We start from the raw sequence: 23,662 nt of genomic DNA on the forward strand, positions 1-23,662 counted from the left end.
TCAAATTGTTGCCTGGTTAATGTGGCTGTAGTAATTAAATCCCTAACTTTGAATACCCTAGAGGTACAGGTAATTTTGAAATACTTATTAGTTAGATTCAAGCCAGTTATGTTTTCTAACAGGAAAACCACTGTAGTTTCTTTATGCTCTCTACCTCATATCCTTTGCAGAATTAAGTCAAATGCATTTTCTTGCCAAGAAACAAGAACAGGGTTAGCAAGTCCAGCAGAAAATAAAACTATCAATGAACACAGATGCAATTTTGGTGGGGACAGGGAGACAATATGGGTGCAACAATGTCCCATTCTATGACGTGACTCTCTGCTACTTGTGGGAGATAAAGCCTCTTGAATCAACTTGATAATGCCATGCCTACATGAAAATTCAATGTCTTGCCTTTAAATAGTCCTCTTCTATGGGATACTCATAAACTGGAGAGGATCCTTGTGGCCTTGGACGAATGTCTTCTACTGCCACTTCATTAACCTGTGGAAAAGACATGAGGGATGCGAAAGGAACATCCACCATTAAACAGTGACTCATTTTTTTAGGAGTGTTTCTCTAGTTATGCATAGTGTCCTTCTGAGTAAAAATTGTTCATTAGTGATGGTGGATAAAAAATAACCAATATCTCTCTCTTTTAGGTTGAGAACTAATACAGTTCTCATGTTAAAGCACTCAAAACCACAAGGAACAGAGTCCTGAGAGACAAAAACCAGTAGTATGCTTCTTTTGATTTTCTTTATGTAACATATGCATCTACAGACTGAACAGACTGAAAAGAGATCAATTAGCAATAACTGAAAAATAAAAAAAATAAAAAAAAAAAAATTCCCTTTCCTGCTCTATTTGCACACCTAAATTTGCATCCAATGGCTTCAAACTTTATTGCCTTCTATAAGCAAGCAAACCATGGAAGAGTCCCAGCAGGAATTTCTGCTGACAAGCACTTGGCATTCTTCCTTCTGCAGTCAGACAATAGGGAACCTAAACTGTCTAAATCTTTAAAGAAAAGTTACTGTAGTTAACAGCCATGTAATAGTTTGCTAAGTCTTGGTAGTAAATTTATGCCAATGAACCATGGCAAAGAGCAGATGCCTTTACACTGAAACATCTTTCTGGTTTTTGAGCTGGCAGGACAATCCAACATTTTCAATAAAATACAACATTTTTAATGGGAAGGAAAACCACCAGCAAGACCCAGCTATAAACAAAATATTTAAGATCCCATTTTGCCAAACTGTCATCACAGAAAAATTCAACTCTAAAAAACTCACAGAATCTTCATCCTCTGCATCTGCATCGGCATCAGCATCTCCCGGGGGCTCAGCCGGTCTCAGCTGTCGTCCAGAACCTGAAAGCAGGACACAGGTTGGTGCCTGCAGGATCCACACAGAGCACAGAGCAGTCAGCTAGAAAGCTGAAACCCTCTGGAACAGCATGGCAAGGGACATGAACAGGCCAGTGGGAAGGCCTGTCCCACATGAGATTCCTAGCATCACAGAATGGTTTGGGTTGGAAGGGACCTTAAAGATCATCTAGTTCTCCTACTAGCCATGGGCAGGGGTTATAATCTGACTAACTTCTAGTCCTGGATTTTCTCCAATACGGGGATTCTTCTCCTTCACAAAAGCCTTTACGTTTCTGAATATTTCTATATATTTGGAAAAAGAAAAGTAGTGACCATCTTCTGACCCTTGTCTCCTGCACCAAGCCCCCACCTTTCCAAAGGGACTGAATGTAGCCCACAATGAAGGCTTGGAGGGACTGGAGAACAGAAAAATGGAAGGAGAGGTGTACAGAGGGAATCTGAAGTATTTTTCCCTGAGCTGTTATATTCTTTAAAATATCAGAATCAGTAATTAACAGCTTGCTAATTCACAATAAATTAAATTGATTGAAATTCCCTATATTGAAACCCTTCCTCACTTCTGACAAAGGTCTTAACAACAGGAAAGTAAATGTCATGAACCTTGATAGTCATAAAGACTCTGTTTTCTTAGTTTTTAAAAGTATTGAGGGCAGACAGAGAGAGATGAGGTGAAGGAGATGGGCTATCTGAAAGTGTGATTCTCTTGAAATGCTTTAAATTGAGCACCAAAGAATGAAAACAGCATGAATAAGAACATGTTTTCAGAGATCCAGGCTTAGCCAGTAGAGGACAGTGTGGCTGAACTACATATTCCCTAACGCACCAGCTGTTCACATGCACAAGTCCTTGTCCCAATAACTATGTCTCTTTCCTGTCTCCATGCTTGTTTTTTCCAAGCCATCAGGCTGTCTAGCTCCCCGACACTCAGTTCTGCAACTGCCATTACTATACATAGTTTTGGCTCCCCTAAACAGATCCTCTGGCATAAAAATATGCTCAAGAACAATTGTCAAGTAGAACTGTGCAACTCATTGTCTGTTTTAAATGGAGAATCCTTGGGCTGGAACACAAGATTTCTGGACATTACACACTGAGTGTGCAGACAAGATGGCACGACTTAGTCATGTCTGCAATCACTGACTTTCACACACTGCCAAGCTCTTGTTAAAGCGGCTGGGATTTTGTTGGTCACTCCTCATAGTTTTCTGATCTCCTGCGTTTACTTTTTTCTTGATTTTTTCGAAGATGAAATTATATAGTACAGGCAAGGTTTTGAAAGAGTTATGCCCCAGTGATCAGTAATGGACTACTTTGTTAAGATGAATGAAAACAGCGAGCTTCCAGTAGGAATATCCTGTAACAGTCTCTGGGCCAAGCTTCCAAACTTGATAAAATAGAAAGCAATCCTCATTAGCCATATGTACAGCATCATAATCAGCTCTCCTGCAGTATTCCAGGGAATTAAGATCAACCCAGAACACATCAGGGCTGCCAGACCATTCCTCCTTTAGTCTTCACAGCACTAGTCCTGACACCTACAATGGACAATTCTAGCAAATTCTAGAAAATGGTTTTAATGCACATTTTAACTCAGATTAAAGACCTGCCTGAAATTTAGCTTGATTTTTTTTTTCAAAAGCTCTAGCATTTGTGGTCTTCAGAAGCTCAAGAAAACTGAAAAGTTATCATAACTTGGTTAAAAAATTTAGACATGTATTTATGAACCTGATTTTAAGCATTTCTGCTTGAAAATGCTGGAATCCATTCATGAAGCATTTCACCAAATGCATTTTAATAAGCATCATATGAGGAGGAGAGCTGCTGGATTGATGCTTGATTGTTTAATTTGTCAAGTGCTTCTAAAGGTTCAGGTGCCAACAATAAATTTTATGGCTGTTACTAAAATTCCAAGAAATAGTAAGGACTTAGTCTTGTGGCATTGCCATATTTTTCACTTGGGAGAATCCCACCCACAAGTGCTGCAGTCCAGTGGAATGACTTAACAGAAAATTGCTTGGATTGCTGGAGTATTTGCTCTTCAGTGCAGCACTTCAGCATTAACTACAGCATTGATCCCTGGTAGTTGCCAATAATTTTCCTACTGGAAAAGAAACAGGAAAGAATCATCTGTGAGACTTCTTAGGCTGGTTCACTGCAGTTTCTCTTGTTTTACTCTGATGTAACTTCAGTGACACTTTAGTAGTCTGGAACTGGAGCAATACAAATACAGTACCTCTCCTAAACTCTGATAGTAGCGCCTTTTCCTAAAAGAATCAACCAACATATTACTGTCCCCAGGGCTAACAGAGACGTGGGTGAGATTGCAAGGAGGGGCATCAGACACACAGATGACCTTCTCTCCCAAAGCTTCACACTGAGGCTTTTCCATCCACCCTAATTTCCCCAAACTCCGCCTAGGCTGCCCCTCTACGACAGTTAACCCATGTCATAAAAGACTTGCTGTGCCCTTGATTCCTACCGTGGACTAAGATTTGCTCTGATTATTTCTTGATTCAGAATACTTTCAAAAGGAATCTATAAAAGAGGGGTATTGCAGTACATTTTCAGCAAAGCCTTCTTTCTGAGTATAACAGCCTGTGCCAATAAACTGTGATTTATATGCATGTCATTCTCATGCCCTGAATAGTAGCGATGCCAACATTTTATAGATTTTAACTTTTTTTTATGGACCCTGGACAATCAGTGCTTTGTTCAAAATGTTTTCATAAACAAGATGGAATTTACATCAGTGACTACTTCTAATAGCCACTGGACTGACTTCAGAACAAGGGAATTTTTTGAAAGTAAGCAGTAGGAGTTATATAGGCTGGATCATTTTCATATCATATGACTGAAATGTGTATCTGCTTTTTGAAATGCAATTATTTAAAAATTATTTTATCTTTAGCCTAGCAACCTAGATGGACTGTTTGGGCAAAACCAGAAGGAAAACATAAAAACAGGTTATTTTTTTGGTATTCACATTCAATAGGCAACAGTCTCCAAAATCATATTTGATAAAATATAATGAAATCCAAGTATGACAGTGCCATTGAATTTAAATCAAATGTGCTTTAATGTATTGTATAAAGAGAAACCTAGTTTTAATTGGAACACTGGCATATAAAATTCCTGTGATCTGTACACTTTAAAATAAAATAAAACAGTACATGAGGATACCAGAGATGTTAATAAAAGAAACAATGTCTTTTGCTGATCATCCTAGCCTCTCTGCTTCCAGACTATAGCCCTTTCTCTGCAATTCTTAGATTTGGGTTATTTGCTTTTTAAGATTTTGTACTAAAGTTATATTTGCATATGAATAGTGAATTTAAGTAACCTGCTCTTATCTTTAAGCATATTACTTTTCCTTGCATCAACTTCAATGTTACTTCAACAAGTAGTTTCTGTTAATAGACAGAAACGTGATCCATGATCAATATCTGTCCACAGTGAAAAGTTTAATGTTTTGATCACTCACTTATTGTTATTTAAGGTCACAACCTGTGCCTTTTCTTTAGGAGGATTTTGGCATTTGCTAGTTACCATTTCTAAGCTGTGACAACAAACTAACAGTCCTGTTTGTGCAGTGTTGTGGAAATAACTCTGAGTCCATAGCCAGTTAGAAAACTTGTGCCTTGAAAAGTGGGCAAGGCTGGGACATCTTTAGATCTGTCAGGTCTTTCCTGACAGTGCAAAGCACACTCTGGACACACAACCTCAATTGTGTTATTAATAATAAGAAGAAGGAATAAATAATTGCAAGACAACAGGAGCAATCATTTAACGTCATTGTATTTGGCACTGTGTTTGACCCCCTAAAGAATAGGTCATACAGGTCAACTGGTTTCATGGTGCTCCCTCATGGGCTTATGTCTTGTTGTAAACAAAGATGTGTATGGCTGCTGTCACGGACAGCTTCAGCTGGCTCCTGTGGCAGACCTCTCTTCCTGCAGCCATCAGTCCCTGTACCTGCAGGTCTGGCTGTCCCTCTGCCCTCAGGCACCCTGGCATGGGGCTGCTATTCCTCATGCATGAGTGGCTGGGAACTGCTAATGCATTTCTCCACAATGTCTTTTGTTTTTAAAACCCCATCCCTCTTCAGATGGATGGTGTGCCTGACTTTTCCCCCCACAGCTTGTTCTCCCTCTCCTGCAGGTATCGCAATTACTGGGATTCCTTTTCCTCCCTCAGAGCTCTCACGTATGCCAGAGCAGCGCTGCCGTCAAGTCCCACAGCCCCTTCTGATTCACTTCTTCTAGTTGAAATAGGGAATACTTAGAATAGTTAGAATATTTTAAATCGTGGGTCCCAGCTCAGGAAAGCACTTGATAACAGGAACACTATGTACATGCCTGACATTCATCTTGGCCTCTCAAGAGCTCTTTTTCAGATAGGTAAGTTCACCTGACTTCTAAGCAAGTAATGCTGGAGAGAAATGATCCTGCAAGCATCAGCTACAAAGATAAGAATCTGGAAGTGTCTGCAAATAAACCTTGTTGTGCATGTGCTGTGTTCCTGAAGGAAGCTGCCGTGAGGTTTAAACCAGGGTTTATATCACAAGCTCTTGCACAGTGTGCGCAGGCCCGACCACCACCTCGAGAAGGTTTGTGGCATTTCCAGTAAACAGCTCCAATGATGCTGGGGAAAACCAGCAAAAAAACCAAGAGGTTCATCTTCTGCAGAGATTTCCTAGTGCATTCCAGAGACCTGGATTCATTCCACTGTCCTGCAAGCTCCCACGGACTGAGTTACAGCAACTGCTGGGCAGGGCCCTGGGGCACGGCCGGAGCGCGGCAGGAATGCTGCGGCTGTCACTGCAGCCGGGCAGGAGCCATGGCCACGGCGAGATGCGGGCCCTGTGTCACGGAGCGGGCTGCCTCTCCCAGCCCTCCACCGCGGGAATGTCGTGTTACTTCACTTGAACCGCTGCCAGCGAGACAGCGGGGGCACCCAGCAGCTCCACCTAGAAGAACCAGCTTGTCAGCTCTGAACAGAGCGGCTGCCGCGGTGGAAAAATCAGCCCTTCTGCTTCAGAAAAGGTGTTAAAGTGAGGACCAGCACCGCCCCTTTAGTGTTTCCCCTCTGCTCTGTGCTGAGAGCGAGACCCTCCCCACCAAGCCCTGAAATTTCTGTGGGATGAAGACAAAGGACTACTCTGTGGAATGAAGATAAAGATTTTGCTGCTGAAGGAGTTTAACAAGCCTTATTATCAGCGGGATGCTATCAGAACCAGCTGGGCCGGTGTTCAAGCCACACTCCTGCCTTTGTTTTGCGCTGGTTTGGCGATGCCCCTTGGCTGCACTCTGTCCCTGGGCTGCATACTTGTGCTGTGATGAATGTAGCTCAGACCTGCGAGCCCAAAGCGGGGGCTTGTAGCACAGTCGTGCTAAAGGAGCAGCTACTCCCAAATAACCACCGTGAGTGAATAGTTTCCTTCCATTCAAGGCATGAGCAAGATGTTTTGATTCATTGCCTTGGTATGTTAAGCTGCCCTTGTTGGCTGTTAGAGTACTTCATTAAAAGCCTTCAAATCATTTCATCTCAAAACCTTTTGAAGACATTATATATATGTGAGTTACAATCATGAGTCTCCTTGCCCAGGCAGAGGACTGCCCATGAAGTTAACACTTACTTTTATCAAAAGGAACAGTACTCTGCCCTGCAAAGTACATCCAAGCAGGGAAATGTCTCGGGAATTAAGGTTCCTTGCAGGCCATGCTGAGCTCTGTAGGATTTTATAGAGCATTTTCTACAGGTTGACTAATATCAGGGAAGATGTGTAAGAGCACTGGCAACTAAGAGCTGATATAAACACTACCATAAAAACAGAAACTAACAGCCCCCAGATGAAAAGAAGAGTGAATGGCTTTCCTATGAGTGTGTGTTTATTGATAAGCTCTGCCCACAGATTTAAAAATATTAAAAGCATTCCTGCTCACACTTCACAGTAGGAGCAAAACCTTTAGGAAGGCTGATCAGAAAGAAGTTCTTGATTTTTACAGTGGTCCACCTTTCCACTGATGGTAAAGATAAACTTAATAGAAACCACAGAACAATTCAGAGCACGAAAATAAGTCACTCTGGTGGGGCTCTGCACAGACCTCCTCAGCTTGAGTCATATTTTAACATGAAAAGCACACAAGGGCATTTTTTTCCCCAACTGTCAAACTGAAATTTCCCAGATCCTGAGTTAATGACCTTCATCTAGCTATCATCATTTATTGGTTACTTGGCTATATAGGAAATGTAGTTTGATCTACATAATTCTTCTGCTACAAGGATAAACTATTAACTAAAGTATTTCATTAGTCTGATATTTCAACTCTTACTGAAACAGAATAATGTTTCCTACGAATAACAGAGTTTGAAAATAAGCTCTTAAGCAAAGTTCATTGCAAGAACATGAGTAGAGTGATGTCCAAAAGAGACAGCAAAAGCAGACAGCAGTGGCTAATATCTGTATTTGGCTCTCCTGGTCCATCCCTCCTCTTCCTAGCTAAAAACACAGCTACAAGTGGCAGAGTGAAAAAGGTAGCTGGAAAAGTGCTCATGGTGCCCAGCAGACAACCAGAGGTTTGGTGCTCTTTCCTCTAGGCCATGGTTCTGTCTCAGAAGCACAAGTTTTGTACCATCTCTAGTTTTAGTCTGTTTGCATAGAGAGCAGGTGTAACTTCCTGTCCTGTGTCTCTGTCTTGCATGTCTTAGGCAGAAATTTTCCTCTCTCTCAGGTTTTATGTGACAGAACGGGTTTCCAGTCTGTGCTTTACTCCCTGCATGTATACAGTGGGGTTTTTTTGCATAGTATTGTGATAATGTAGTGAATCAGGATCCTCTCTATTAATTATCAATTATGATTTTTCCAGGATTGCTGGGCCTGTTCTCAGAAAAATGATAAGAGAAGGGAATCACTTTTTAGCAGGTGTTGCTATGCATTCCCAAACTCCTAGCCTAAACCAAAATTGCTTACCACTCTTTTGGACAGAAAGTGAGTTAGCAATTCATAGCCAAATAAAGCAATTAAGACTGGTCTAATCCACTCTGATCCTTAACAGTTTTATCTCCTGTGACTCCCAACAGTTTAATCTCTTGGGATATACTGGTTTTACTTGCAATTGATTCGCTACTGTGCTGTAAACAGTTGTATGGATACCCAAATAAAACTTCCTGGAGTGTCACTACCCATCTGGATGATCTGAGTTTTAAACAGGGTTTCAGGAACATGTTGGAAATTAAGAGCTCTCACTTGCTTACCAGCTTCAGAAATCCTAGTGGGAGCTACTCTGCAGCTATTTGATTATCCAGTATATTGATTATCTTGCAATTTTCTCCCTTCTGAAAGAAACACCTTCACCTATACAACTGGACTTGGGAAGGGAATGCACAGCACATCTGCCATCCTCTCAGAGCAAGGAGTTGATTCCTGCTGTCCTCCCTGTTAGATAGCTGTGAACTCAGCTCTTACCGAGACTCGCCTAGAAGCACAGGCAGGTGGGTGCCTATTGCAGATAAGGCCCATAAAGGTGACAGAAATTAACTTTACCACGTTCCTTCTCCTCTCTGATTCACCCTTCCAAGAATTCAGGCTTCTACCAGAGCAGATTGCCTGTTCCACTGCCAAAGCACAGCCCTGCTCAGATTTATAAATGAATCAAATGAATGCATTTATGGAAAATGATCTCTCTGCCTGCATAGGCTTGATTGGCAGCCCTGGAGACTCAACTTCTCTGGCCACAGAACCAGTATTTCTTAAGAAGTGGTTGTAATCCCAAGCCATCTCTTAAGGTAGCCCAGTACTGATACACTGAAGAGACATGCTAATTCTCAGCGGTTTTGGTAGAAAGCACATTTGTTCTGTAAGAATAGGTCTCAAGATAAGAATAAGAATAGAGGAACTGCTGACATTTTGCAAAAAGCCTGAAGAAACTGATGCAGGCTTTGTATAAATGGCACTTAGCACTCCAAATTAGAAACAGACTTTTTAGCCCAAGCTGCTAAAAATGCTTTTCAAACCCTTTGCTTAAAAAAATCCTCATTAGAATCAATGCTCAGTAAAAATTTTTGTGTTTAGAGATAAATATAAACACATACATACATATATAGGGAGAAACAGTTCATATTATGATCTGTATCGTCTTAAGGTCCTTATGGTCTAGAAGACTTTTATTTCTCCTTACCTCACTGATAAAATTTAGTGCACAATTAAGTGCCCAGATACAGCAATATTAATGGAGTGATGCTACTTTGGCCATCTCTTTGGTATTCTGGGCACAGCCCCTCTCAAAACAGGAATGCTGAAAAAAACCTTGAAGTTTTCCCACAACCTTTTCTGGGGGCTTTTATATAAATATCTGCCTTTGGAAACAGGTTTTCAGTTTGAGAGAAAATTCCCTGGGCAACTTGTTTGGATGTAAATCACCACAGAAGAAAATATTTTTTAAGCTTTTAAATTCCTTAATGTATATGTAATACAAGAGATATGGGATAAAGGTGACAGAAAATTATTATGGGAAAATATTTTACATCAAAGATAAAGTTAACAGTTCCCTCACTTTGTTAAGATAAAAATCTTTTCTGTCAATAAACACTGATAGTAGCAAAAGAGCATTTGGCACAGCTCACTTTTCCTTGTTTTTGTGTGGTAGGAGATTCTCTTTAAAATTAGAGAGAATTTCTGGATGCAGACTGTGGGTTTACAAAAGCGTAAAATCTCATTTACAGATAAACTAATCCATTGAGTCAGATAAATAAATAAATTCGCTTAGTTCTGCCCACATCAGTGTAATTCAAATCTGAATAAATGGACTATAAACTTGGGTTTCAGTCACAAAAAGGTCAGATTTCAAAATAATTGAATCAGTCACATACCAAATTCTTTTTGAAAATGTTGTCTCTTGATTTCAGCCCATTGGTTTTTACCTCTTGTTTGAACACCTTTCCCTAATAGATGTATACCTTGCCCCTGCATTTTCTCAATGTGTCATTTGACATGTCTTCTTTTACAAATTAAATCTGTTAACTTAATCTTCATTGTTTGAAATTAGAAATAATCATGTAAGACTGAAAAGCAATGGAATTTTAAGTGCATATTAATTTACAGAAGGAAAAACTGATGCTGACGATCTTTTGTTGCATTATATTTTTGACAAAATAAAATGGAATCTTTGCATGTGGTTTTTAAATGGTTCAGTACTGTTTTTCCATTTCTGTACCTCCTAGCACCCAAAAATAACAAATCAAGATGCTTTCCTAATAGATTAGAGAAAAACACGGTTTAGTTAAGGAAACAGATTTTAGTTTTAGGTTTCACAGACACTAGTATAAACGATAGGGAGAAACCATTTCTTTAAAGACTCATTACTGCAGTTCTGGATTTCTTTCTGGTTAAAGACTAAAATAGCAAGAAAGTAACTACACTGTGGTTCACCCATGTAGTAACTGGTGAATGAATTGAGATGGGTGGAGTTGTTTGAAAGCACTAAGAGGACTATTTCTTGGATTTGATTATGAATCCTGACGCTGGTTCATAACATTTCCAAACATCCAGAGCTTCTCTGTAATATGAAAATAATGATATCTAATGGAAATGAGTAACTTTATCATAATGGTCTGTTCACACTCAGGTTAAGTATTTTTTAACTCAGTTAAAACAGGATGCATTCTTTTTGGAGGTACATGGTAAGGTTTTTCTTGATGAACAGCTGTGCGAGATTCAAACCAATGCATAAGGGAGAGTAAACTGCATTTTGCTCTTCAGCCAGATCAAATGATCCACTGAAATAAAGCATCTTTTTTACCAGTACAAAGTATAAGGAAAAGGAAAATCCTGGGGCTTCAGTTACAGTTTCTGAGATCTGCTGCAAGGTGGTTTCTTCAGTCATTTAAATCTGTGTGACAGGAGGACAATCCAATGGCTTATCCCCACTCTGAAGAATAGCAATGATCATCTTGATTCGCGGAACTGTGAAGAATTTGAGGAAAAGGAAAGAATAGGAGACACCTGGAAATGCCCTTCAGTCCATCTGTAGGGTTTTCTGCACATCTTTGCAAAGAGTATTTTTAAACCAATGGGGTTTTACTACCTGTGCTCTCTTGCACACTGTGTGATCCAATGGCCCCAGTGAGGACTCTGCTGTCTGAGCAGTGGCTCAGCTCTCTGTGAGCTCTGCGTGAAGTAGAGAGACCATTGCTCTCTCAGAAAGAAGGTGGATTTGCATTCCTTGCACTATGACTGCAGCTTACAGTCAATAACACCAGAAAAGGAGAACGATTGCTACCATGAAATTATCCTGTCTAAAACAAAAGGCTCACCACCATCTTACTGTGACATTTTAAAATACTGCAGTCCCAAAGTCCTCCATGGACTGAGATGTTAATAGTGTTTTAGCAGAGACTGAAATATTTGCTTTATATAGTGGTGTTGAGGCAGTGTTGACAGAATTCTGCAACTACACTGAGAGCAAAATTTCTTTCTTTCTTCGTTGCAAATACTTTGAACACTACTTAATCTCACTTTGAACACTTATGAAGATCTGCTCCCATTTGACCTAAAGAGAGTAAAGAAAAGCACTCTGTTGATCTTAGAAGACAAATGCTCAGAACTCTTTTTCTTTTCATAGAAATCAAGTGCAGAGCTTGATGCAAAAGGAGACAGATGGGAAAAGGGCAAAGACAAACCCACACATAAGCCTGGAGTAAGTCAAAGAATCATAGAATCACTGAATGGTTTAGAAAAGACCTTAAAGATCATCTCATTCCAACCCCTCTGCCATGGGCAGAGACACCTCCCACTAGACCTGCTTACTCAAAGCCTCCTGAAGTCCTGCTAACTGAAAACCAGGTCCTTCTACACTTCTGCGTCAGGGAAATCTACCGTGGAAAAACTATCTCAAAAGGTTTTGAAAATACACCTGGGCCAGGGTCTCAAGTGTGAAGGACCCAGATTCAACAACACTAAGCAAAGCACAGAGTGAGCGTTGAAATGTAAGATCTCTTGGGCCATGTCCTTCTGCTATGGGCTTGGTTCAGGAGAAGAGCTCTTTATTTTTGGAACACAGCTTGGCCCATGCTGGATCTTGTTCCTGATCCCTGAAGTTCTAAAGACAAATCTCAGAGGGTTCAAGCACACATGTTCAAAGTACATGTTGCTGCAGGTTTATCCTCTTCAGCTGGAACCACTGGCCCTGTGAACAATTTCTAGACTGGTGGGTACAAGGAGGTTCTGATGGATTTGTGACTTCTATCACTTAGGCAGGTGTGGATATTACAGCTATGTTACCCTGCACACCTCTGCAGCAGGGAAGGTCATGACCACTTCACACATACACATTCAAAGAGAGGGATCTGAAAATGTATCTGAACAATTTATTGGGAAGTTTAAGTTCTCCTTGCAGAGAATTGCCAGCTCAGGGATACTGGAAAACACATTTTTCATGCATATGTTTTTTATTAAATGCAGCTGTCAAAACAGAGCAGGGCTCATGTTCCTGAAAAGGTGCAGGGAAGAGAAGACAAATGGTTGGAATAAAGCAGGAATGTGCCTACTCTGCCTAGGCAAAAATCACCACTTCTGTAGAGCCTTCAGGGCAACCTTTAAACTAGCTGGCTCAGGGACTGGTAGCTGTGTAGCTGTGGGATTTCAGTGAATGCCTTACAAACCCAACCAGCTCCCCAGGGAAGCCAGTACTTGCTGCACAAGCCACTCCTGCCGTGTCCAGACCGGCTGGATAGACACCAGCTCTGCACAAACTGCACCTCCCCAGTGCTCTGGAGGCACAGCCAGACAGAGACTGTCCTTACCAACGCTCACCCTCCCTGCCATGCTGCAGGTAAAGTGTTCCAAGTGTGCTGGCAGTGAACTTAAACCATCTACTGCAATCTGGTAACACCTACCTCTAATCGTTTTGCTGCAGTAGAATTATGGAGGTGAAAACAGCAAAGGCAAAGCAAAAGTTTTTTAAAAATTTTTAATGATAATTTTCCTCTTATTCCATAGATATAGATTCAGATTTTAGCCTCTGATCTAAATGCATGTCCTGAAGGTGTTCAGCTGAATTTATAATGGTGCAATAGCAGAATTTGGCCATGATTTTCAGACGACGACATCAGTTAACAGACTTGCTTATTCCTCTATAATGTATTATTTGGGTTTTCTACGAGGTTCCTATTCAACCAGGATTATAGCCTAAATACAATGCAGTTGTGTGGCAACAGTGTACCAGATAAATTCAGCTAACTCTGGGTAATATCACAAAAAAATATGTGTTTATAGCTCCATGCCAGTTTCTGACTAATGCTTTTGTTTGTTGCTATAGCAAACCACACATGAAGCTGATAGCCAAAAGCATGTTTATGACTAACCTTAGCTCTCTGGGGATTGAAAATTTGGAATAAAAAAAAAAATCCCTAAACCACAACACACAATGTGAGGAGAACATGATAGGAAACACCTTTTTTGGCACGAGTTACTACGAACATTAAAAGAGAAGAACATTCTAAGTGGAAAACATTAGGAAATGGGAACTGTGGGAATAACTGCCTTTAACCCACGGCAATTTAAATCGAGCTTTCACTGCACATCACAAAGTTGTCTGTGCAGGACTAGAGAACTTTGCAGGAAGTCCTGGCTGTGTGCTAAGAGATGGATTTAAGCCTCTGAAATCTGGAGAAGCTTTGTATCACACTTTAAAACACTCAGACCACTTTTCTGGAGGTAATTTTTACACCGTGCCTGGACACCTAGGACATGGGTAATCACTTAATTAATTTCTATTACCATTTATGCTTTAGTAGTTTCCAAGAGCCTGTCCCAAGACTGACACCTCATTATGCTGTACAAATACACAATGGAGAACAATGCTGGCCCAAAGGGCTTTCTGTTAAATTAACAGAGAGAGCCAAAGGGGGAGGAGGCTGGGCAGAGGGAGAGGCAGAGACAGAGAGGTGATGTGACTGCATTACACACCCAGTCAGAACTCAGGTGTCTTGCACCCCAGTTCAATTGACTGATTCTAGTTGCCAAATATGTTACTTTGAGAAGAATACATTCTGTACCCCACAGAGGACATAAAATCAATGCTGTTGAAGTGACACCTAAACCAGGACAGCTCACAACAAAGCTACAGTATGTCAGGCAAAATTTGTACTCTTATTACCCTGTTATTCTTAATAACCTTTCTCCTTCAGAGGCTAAAAAAAATAAAGGGGAATATTATAGTAGAGTGTATAGATCAGATCAGTCTCCATCATGTTTTCTATTGATTTTAACTACCCTGTCTCTAGACTTAAATATTGCATCTTTATTCTCAGATTTGTACAGTGCATAAAAGCACATTATTATCACTATTCCTGACAAGTTCTTCCATCATCTTTATGATACTCAACAGCATCTTGAGTTCATGTACAACTTTGTGGAGAGATAAGTCTTCCCAAGCTCTCGTGTTCCAGGTACTTCCAAAAGGTTTCATGAACGGCATCTTGATCCACCAGTAGGATCATCAGGACACAGCCATAAATGGAAGCTTACAAAAATCAGTAGGACTTACGTGATACCTGCTGATCATCTAATGCCACAGGATCAAATCCTGAAGTACTGATATTTCATTCTGTGCCTCCTCAAGCAAGACATCACTTGGCCTCATTGAAAATGATACATGGTATGTTACATTGCATTCATCTTGTAATTCAGTCCGTGATATGGGCTGAGGTCAGCTTTGATTTCATCTTCCAAAATCCAGCAGAGCACACATCACTGCTCACAGCAATCACACCTCTGACCTTGTAACAGTAAATGCTTCGAGAAAAAAATGCAAGCATTTTGTAGATTAGCCATTGGTGGATACAGCAAGTAGCACTACGACATCAGTGTTGTATAAAGTGAGAAACAAAGACAAATAAAAGATAGGCAGAAATTTTCCAGCAATAGCCTGAGTATCAGTGCTGGACTACAGACATGGTGGCATGCAGAGTGCCATATATGACTCTCTCTTGGCTTTCACATGCTTTTTCAGTTCTTCACATTTGGCAGAAAATGCATCTTACGAAAAAGAAAATAAAAAGAAGCTGCCAGGCTTCTTTCCTCCACACTGTGAACCTGAAAACAGCTTTGGGTCCAGGAAACACAAATAGAGACCATTTCAAACTAGCCACCTCATTCTCTGTGATTCAGCCCCAAAGCAATTGCTCATCTCTGGGAGTACTGTAGAAAATGAAATAGGAGATTATAGGTAGAGGTTGCCAACACAACTTCAGCTCCAAATTACTTTGTGATGTAGGAGGCACTGGTTACTGGTACTCATGGACACATGTTTATGCAGGCATGGTGCTACTTGATGAACTTCTTTCTGTTTGGGCTCTCAAAAGGCACAGCTACCCCTTGCACCATCTATCACCCAGACAGTGCTGCCTGGCACACCAATCTGCCAGCTTGGCAACTGCAGCATCTTGGTCATGGTCACCAAGGAAGTCCCTCCACCTGCCCAAAGCACCATGTGAAATTAGGTGAGCTCTCCCCATGCTGCAGGAAATAAGATAGCGAAGTGAAAAAAATTACTTGCTCAAAGTCACAAAGCAAGTTGGCAGGAGAGCCAGCAATAAATACAACCCAGATGTCCTGGATTCCACCTCCTCTCTGCACCATGCTGCCTCTCTTAGCTCAATGCTGGAAGGAAATGTTTTACATTTACTCATCCCTCCTTTTCCTTTGTCAATAGAAATTAAAGCAGGCATCTGACTGCCTAAGCCTTGAATACTCCAGTGGTTTCCAAGGCTTGCAGTAAAGTCAGCCAACATTTCTATTGAATCCAGCCCTAATGGACAACTAAAAGTGATTTCTTTGCCAAGAAGCCTATCAGTGCAAAACTCATTTAAGCACATACTACTTTTATATAGATATGCATCATGTATACATGTATATATTTCATGACTTTGCAAAGAACCACTAATTACAAAACCACAGTTTTTGTAACTGTGATGGTTTTGGCTGAGGCAGAGTTAATTTTTTTTCATAGTAGCTGGTATGGGGCTGTGTTTTGGATTTGTGCTGGAAACAGTGTTGATAATTCAGGGATGTTTTTGTTATTGCTGAGCAGTGCTTCCACAGAGTCAAGGCTTTTTCTGCTCCTCACAGCAACCCCACCATTGAGCAGAGTTGGGGTGCAAAAGGAACTGGGAGGTGACACAGCTGGGACAGCTGACCCCAACTGACCCAAAGGATATCCCAGACCATATGGCATCTGCTCAGTATATAAAGCTGGGAGAAGAAGAAGGAGGGGTAGGACACATTCAGAGTCATGGCATTTGTCTTCCCCAGTGCCTGTGATGGAGTCCTGATTTCCTGGGGATGGCTGAAAACCTGCCTGCCAATTAATTCCCTGTTTCACTTTGCTTTTGTGTGTGGATTTTGTTTTACCTATTAAACTGTTCTTATCTATTTTTATTTTGTTGAAAGGTAGGAAAGTCTGTCAGGATGTTTCTTTCATTGAACCCACTTGGGTCTGCCAAAAGACTGATAGCTAAATAATGTTAATTTCCCATCACTTTATTTTGTGAACAGAATGCCCAAATATTTAAAATTTGCTCATTAAGCTATCTATATTGTCTGTGTGGTAGGCCATGTTCATATATTTTCCAAAAGCAATGTAAATCTCATTTCCATCAAATACGTCATGTCCTGTCAGCAAAATATCCTTCCTGCTGTCAACCCAAGGTAAGTCCATGTCTCTGAGCAGTTAAACACATTCTCACTTGCCTGTTTTCTCACCCTCAAGGTGAATGCCATTTCATTTTTCCTACTTGTCATCATACAAATCCAGCTGGGATGGTAGGTATTGTGCTGCTGGTGCTGTAACTCCACTTCCAATATGCTGTTCTGCCTATTGAAGGTACTTCAGGGGAACTGGACAGAAGTTAAAAAGAAATGCAGCATTTCCTGTTTTATTCTCCTCTTACCCAAATACTCAAGGGGCACGAGAGTGGGAACAGAAAGTCTAGCAGCTGCAGGTTGCCTAAAACATTAAACTCCCTCATTTCTCTTCATGGGAAAACAAATGCCCTCCAGATTTTGCATTCAGGTCTCCTGTCAGAGAGCAGCAGCCTCCCACTCCTCTGCAGAATAGCATCTGGAGATCCCACACAAGGCAAGGTCAAAGAGCTCATGGTCTTCTTAGATGCTCTTGTATCAGGTGCCTCCACCATAAGCACTCTGCATGAGCCCACATGATGGATAACTGCATCCACAGCTTTGCTCCAGCCAACAGGGCTTTGTTACGATTGACATTTTCTGAGATCTTCTAGACACTGAAACAGACAAAAATGCAGCCCAAAAAAGCCTTCCTTCTTTCTCTGTAGAACTGTTTTTGGTATTTCCTCATAACTGTCACCTCCAATTTGTTCTACTTGCTTGACACAAACCTTCTCTGAGGCACACCTGGGCAGGAGACTGTATATCACTTAACACAGTGGGGACCTTAACTTGCCCTCCGACTGCAGCAGCAATAAATGACAAGAACAGGTCTTGACAAACATGGCTGGGTTGTGCCATTTTTGTGCAACAATAGTCAGTTTTACAGACTTGAGCCTGTGCTCCTGCCAGAGACATTGGTGTCTGCAAGCTCTCACTCCTGCTCCTCAGAGCTATTGCAGCCAGGTCAAGGACATTGCTCCTTGCTGCAATCTGTCAGTGCTGATTTAGCAAGTCCCAGCTCCCTTCCCCTGAATGCACAGGCTCTGCCTGGCCTTCCCCATGGTTCCAAGTGTGTCTGAGAGCCAAAACCTTATCATAGTCCATCTCTGTCTCCTCACAAGAGCAGAGTTAGTGGAGGAGTTGGCGTGGTCTGTTTGTGCTGGTATGACAGCCAGCTCCTGTTTTGGATTAGAGGATGATGGTTTTCCCTTGCTCTACATCCCTTACTGGGCATTTGAAAGAGGAGGATTTGTGGGGAGGGGAAATATTCATAATGGTCTTTTATAGTTCTTTTGCCCTCCCTTGGCTCTGGTGCCAATAAAAAGCCCCAGGCCCATGGGCTGTATCTGTGTGTGCTGTCATGGGGCCCAGACTTTGTCAGCCCAGGCCATGATGTAGCAGTGTGATAGTGGAGAGGTGTTCAAGCAGCACCTGAGCTCAGCTGCAGCTCCCTGCAGAGGGCTGCTGGCAGAGGACCAGTTTTCAGTGCATGTCACAACTTGGGGGATCATTGCAAAAGGAACGCTTCCCTATCAAACACCAGGGATCTGCTGACTCCAATCCCCATCTTTCAGAGCAGGGCAGGGACTCAATGTGAACCAGCAATAAGCTCCAGACACACAGGAGGGCAAATAAATTAATGAAGCACATCTGAGAATGATGGGGGCAGTAGTCAGCAGAAACACCCCAAACACATGGCAGTGTGTCTTGTTGCTGATGTGCAACACAGCTCTGTGGCACCAGCGTCTGATACAACTCCTACAAGGTGTTTCCCCTGGGCTGGAAAAGACTGTGGTTGCCCACATGGGCAAGGACGGGATTTTGCTGCATGAGGTTGTCTCACCCACACTGGTTTTCACTGGCCTGTGGCTGGATGTGTCTGTGTGTGGCCCTGCTGGCTGCTTGAAAGATAATCCAAAATCACTGGTTTTCTTTAAATGCCATTGGCTTCTGTCCCTGCTCCGGGGTAGTCTTTGACTCCACCACTGCATCCCAAGGGTTTGCAGGCACCTTTGGGCAGCCTTGCTGCAGCAGCAGGCTGTGTGTGGTAGGGGACTGTGCTGCTGGCTCCTCTGCTCTCATCCCTGTCTTTCTGCCAAAGAATTTTCCCTCAACACTGCTTGTGCCAAGCAGACTGATCCCAGAGGTACCACCTGCAAAGGACTTCAAGGTGGGCCTGTCACAATCTCCCTTCATGGGTGCTTATGAACTTAAACTTTTCTTTGGGAAAAAAGGCTCTATAAACTGAAAATAAGAAATCAGACTTTTTTCCACAGGTTTTCCTACCCAAGCCACGCCATCAACTATGGTCCACATCCAACAGGTTAATCTGACTCAGGTGCTTCACACTCTCTGTTCCAGAGCACCTGCGGTGCCAAGTGCCGCGAATGCTCCTGCTAGCATTGTGCTGTTTGTCTGCCTGCAAACACCCAACCTGCAGAACCACCACCCTTCTGCTCTGCCATCTGCCACAGCCCTCCCTGCCACTGCACCAGGCACTGCTCTCCTGGAAAAGCCATGGTTCTGACAGAGAGGGACTGCAGCATTTTCCTAATCAAGAGTTCTGAATTTGTGTGACCTGGAGTCCATAGGTTGACTAGGACATAATTTACTGATGTGCAGTAAATGCTGCTGAGACATATACCTGTTCATGATAGCCCCAGAATGACATAACACTGCTGCCCTCCAAATAACATTTCTGCTGCCAGGTTCTCCCTACCTAGTGCTGCTGAGATCCTGCCAGTCTGGGGTGCTGTACTTTCCAATACCCTCTCAGCAGCCTGACTTCTGAACAGGGATACCTCAGGCACCCACACACCCTCCACACTCCTAGTCCTGCTGTGCTCAGCAGCAGCAGAAGGAAAATGATGATCCAGGTCTCTGGGAGGGGTCCCATGGCCTGGGGCTGGCCACACAGCTGGGATGTGAGCAGTTCTGCAGGACTGGGGCTGTTTATCCATGGCAGGAAAGCAGACAAAGTGAGAAAGGGAGAGAAGAGGAAACACTGGGCAGAGCTCCCAGGAAAATGTTGCTGTGGACAGTTTGCTTCGGCTCCTCAGGGACTTCTGATGGCTGCTCTGATCTCCTCACCATGAGACCCAGGGATGATTTGTTGTCACATGCACTGAGCACACTGTTTTCTTTCTAAGAAAAAAGCTGGTATATTAAGGAGAGATTACATTCATGCTTGAGCTTATCTGAAAGTGCTAGGCTTATTCTCTGGGCTTTAAGGTTTATTTAGACTAAATAAGGTTTATATATTTGGTTGGTGAAGCATGCAATGTATACATTATAATTATGTACTTAATGCACTAATCCCTATGATGAGCTTTCCTGGCATAACCCAGTACAGTTATCCAAAAGCTTCTTTTTAATCTCTGTGGAAGGATAATTTTAAGAAGAAAAACATGATTTCTCCTGCTATCTCTATCCAAACCCTTTAATTCACAGATTGCTTTTAGACTGACTGAAGCAGTGGTTAAATCCACTGTGAACATATAATCCAAATACAGATGTAAGATCACAGTGTCATTACTAAATTTATTCCTTTCATAGAAGATCTGTGGGGGCCCTGCCTCCATCCAGCTCTGTTGATCACTGGAATGTCCCCTCATAAATACCTGTGTATGAAAAGTCTGTTTTACACCACTTACATAGTCAATCATTTTCTAGTCTGAGACATGCCACCCAAAAAGGGCACTGATAGCAAAGCCTATGAATATATTACCCACCACTCTTTGTGGGAAGCTTGAGTAGCAAGATGGCATCACCATGAACCTCCATGCAGTCATTCTCGTGTGAAAATGCTCAGTTTTCCTCCAAACTGGGCTCTTACTCACTCTTTAGACACTGAGTTGGCTAAGCTATTCATTCTGCAAACAATTTTTTTTCTCATAATCAAGCCCATTATGTGAAAAAGTCAGCCTTAAGGAGTGTGAGGACACAGTTCATATAAAAATCAATGCAACCTTTCACTGAAGCATAAATCAGATCAGCTCTGACATATATGAAAATATTTGGGGAATGTTTAATGACATTTTTGTGTTCTTGTAAATTATTTGCTTTCAGCTGATTTTAGAAGCAGGAACAGGGGAAGCTCAGCTCATATCAGGAAACATCAGCAATTGAAACCACCAACTTTCTCATGATAGTTTCACAGATCTTCATCTTATAGACCTTCCAACAAGCTCACACACACAGAATCACAGAATCTTTAAATGTAGAAAAGACCTCCAAGATCATGAAGTCCAACCTTTGGCCTGATACGGCCATGCTCAGTTTTCAATCAAATTAAAAAAAACCAAAACCCCAATCTTTTGTATTCTTATCTGATCTTTTGATCTGAGGGAGAGCTACTAACTTCTTTGAGGTTCACCAAAAGCTGATCTCTAACTAATTTTCAAGATAACGATGCCTAGTCCCACTGAGCCATTTTTCCCCTTCAGAATACAATGCAAGCATCAGTTAAAGCCATTCCTGCTGTGTGGAAAAGTTACTATCCTATTTGCTAACTTTAATAATTTTTGCTCCTGCATGCATGCCCTTTGAGTTTCTTCTATGTCCTGGAGTTTCTATGGCTAAAATTCCCATTTTGCAATTTGCTCCTCCAAGTAATAGTGCTAAGGCAAATTCTTTGGATTAAAAAGAGTGGTGAGAGGCAAGGGAAAGAAAAGCTCCTGCATATGTTTACTTGAGGGAAAAGTAGAGCAGTGTGCCTGGCTGAGAGTCAAAGGTCCAGGAGCTGGAGCAAACCACACAGCAAGTAAATGAAGAGAGGACCTGTGGAAACCTGATGACATTTGCCCCCTATGGCTGGTATGGAGTATGGGAATCCTAGGAAGAGTGGGAATGACTGGACTAATAAAATATGTGAGCTTTCAGGATGCACTTTAGGCTGGAATATTTAATATCTGTAACAGTTTATTAGTTTATTTAGCTAGGACTTGTGGAGATGGGAAGAAGTATGTGCAGCTCGAAACCTTTGTTTTTCAGTGCTGGCTGGCTGAGGCTGCAAACACACCACTGTTCAAGGGGAGAGAGCTGGGAGGTCAGTGGGCAGGTAAAAGGTATTTAAAATCAGAGGGCTGCGTGGATAAGAGCTGCTCCTCTGACTCTATAAAAGCGAGGCACAGACCACTGCTATCGAAATCAAGTAGTGTTTGTTCTCTTAACTACAGAGAAGAAATAACATTTGCCGAGCAGTGAAGAGCAGTTACTGTGGCTTTGGAGTCTCCAGCATTTATCAGTGAGCTTGGAAATCATATAAACCTTATCTCCTTGTTTGTGTTTCTGAAAAACAGATAATTCTGCACCCTGAAGACACTGCTATCTTTATTAGGCAGATGAAGTGGACTTGGTGCCTGCTCTTCTTCAGGCACTTACATTCCTGCCCCATGGAATTTTGCTGGGATTTGGGCTGTTACCGTGGCCTGGGACTCTCCCTTGCAGAGCTGCCGTCCCTTACTGATGGGTCCTCTACCAATTATCCTGGCCTATTTATTACTTACATGCCATAGCACCCTTAACATATTTCAACTTGTTTCAGTCCCTCTGGACTACACATTTGGTCATTCCCTTCTTTGACAGAAAACTGCAGCCTTATTCTCTGCAATAAGTCAGCAGTTACTTTCAGATATTTGGCTACCTATAGTCCCATTTCAGGAGTTAAACATGTTGGTAGGAAGTATTTAGTACGTGAAAGGTCCACTCCTAGCCTGAGGTTTTGTTTTCCAATTTGAAATAATGAATTCCAGCCTCGACTCTGAAATCCAGAGCAAACACGTGGATTTAGCAAATTTGCCTTGGAGCATAACCCTCCCATACTGGGGTTAGGCACAGCTGTGGGTCATCCAAATGTCCTCTGCCACAAGGACATTGCCTCGATTCCTGCAGCATGTGGAGAAAAGGCAAACCAGTTCTGGTCAAGTTTAATCTTAGCTCCAGCGGGAGCTGAATCCCCTCCATCGCTCAGCGCTGCTCCACCACTTGGCTGTGGAGGGAAAAGCCTGCTGGGCAGACTGGAAGTTACACATAAGGGAAGCAGACAAGGCAGCAGTTGTTAGCTGGGGTTGTCAGGAAAACAGTTTGTTGGTGCACAGGGGGTCAGGGACATGGCAAACTGCCTGAGAGCAAGTGCTTGCCCTTGCTGGGTCTGCCTGTGCCGGTGCAGAGGGCCAGCTCCCCTCCTCGCTCCGAGCAAGGTTAATGGTGAGGCTTTTCTCAGCCTTACTGCTTCAGATTGTACCTGCAATACAGAGCCCACAAACACAGTGAGATGTTTCCTCAGAGGAGGAAATCCTGTTTTGTTGGTTTTTTTTTTTTTCAGGGCATATTTTGCTGTTTCCAAGCGTAAGCGACATTATGGAACACAAAAATAGTTAGATATAAAAAAATAGATTGACTCTATTTACTTAAATATTTACTCAAATTATAAGCTTTCACATCTTTCAAATACACTGCCTTATATGCTGGTTATTTAGGTCTCTGAATGTGAGGAATCCTGGAAAAAACCTTATTGTAATCTCTTAGTGTTCTGCACTTGCATAGGATGAACTTACTTCTTTTCCCAAGTAGAAAACTTGAAGAATAAAAACAGCCCAAAGCTCTGA

General features: G+C 42.0%; 1 protein-coding gene across 1 annotated transcript in view; it reads right to left on the reverse strand.

The window, feature by feature from the left end:
- The window catches only part of LOC131586564 (protein AHNAK2-like), a 51,776-nt gene that overhangs the window by 25,385 nt on the left and 2,729 nt on the right, over positions 1-23,662 (reverse strand). The window contains exons 2-3 of the mRNA XM_058853576.1: positions 1,278-1,354; positions 397-486 (exon numbers count right to left, since the gene is read on the reverse strand). The gene's annotated coding sequence lies outside the window, so the exon portion shown is untranslated. The remainder of the gene's footprint in view (positions 1-396; positions 487-1,277; positions 1,355-23,662) is intronic.

The sequence above is a fragment of the Poecile atricapillus genome, chromosome 1, assembly GCF_030490865.1.
Source record: "Poecile atricapillus isolate bPoeAtr1 chromosome 1, bPoeAtr1.hap1, whole genome shotgun sequence".
NCBI lineage: Eukaryota > Metazoa > Chordata > Aves > Passeriformes > Paridae > Poecile > Poecile atricapillus.